Source organism: Salvia hispanica, unplaced genomic scaffold, assembly GCF_023119035.1.
Source record: "Salvia hispanica cultivar TCC Black 2014 unplaced genomic scaffold, UniMelb_Shisp_WGS_1.0 HiC_scaffold_170, whole genome shotgun sequence".
NCBI classification, from domain to species: domain Eukaryota; kingdom Viridiplantae; phylum Streptophyta; class Magnoliopsida; order Lamiales; family Lamiaceae; genus Salvia; species Salvia hispanica.
In genome coordinates, this window is record NW_025951883.1 from 5,734 (window position 1) to 6,363 (window position 630).

General features: G+C 33.8%; 1 long non-coding RNA gene across 1 annotated transcript; it reads right to left on the reverse strand.

The window, feature by feature from the left end:
• Positions 1 to 217: 217 nt before the first annotated feature.
• LOC125198640 lies at positions 218 to 630 on the reverse strand. The gene is made up of 2 exons (XR_007172434.1): positions 510 to 630; positions 218 to 427 (listed from the first exon to the last, which is right to left on the reverse strand). It is a non-coding gene; the product is annotated as an uncharacterized LOC125198640 (long non-coding RNA).

The following is a 630-nucleotide window of genomic DNA, read 5'->3' on the forward strand; positions in this document are numbered from 1 at the left end:
AAATGATGAGTGAGCAATTGATCACTCTCCTCTCGTGGTATATTGATATCCTATTCAATAGTATTTCTTTATTTTCCTAGTATTACTATATACTAAATGCCTATTCTTCGAATATGAGTGAAACCAATCACGACCTTCATAACACAACATACCATAAAGTTCTGAAAATAGAAAGACTGAAATCGAACTAAACGGATCAATCGAAAAGAGACAGAAATTAAAATCGAACTTTTCGAAAAAAGATAACATAAAAATCCACAGAGTAATTATAAAATACTCCCAAATTTGACAAGAATAATCTGTATAAGTAATGGCTACAGTTTCATCACATAAAATACAACAGCATCTACCTAGCACAGTTTTGTCAATATACAATCCTCCTTCCTCATTATTCTACGCTGCTTCTCATAAAAGTTTTCCCATATCACTGCAATTATTGGAACGCAATAATCAATCACTTCTGTATTTCTCTCATGTACATGATTTTCACAGTATAAAGAAAAGCTAACCTCGTTGTGGGACTGATCGTGGTCGATAAAATCCAGAGCATCTTCTTTGGTGATTACATTGACACGGCTGACTCTGTTTTTGTGTGTCACACCATATATCTTGTCAGCAACTTTCACCAGT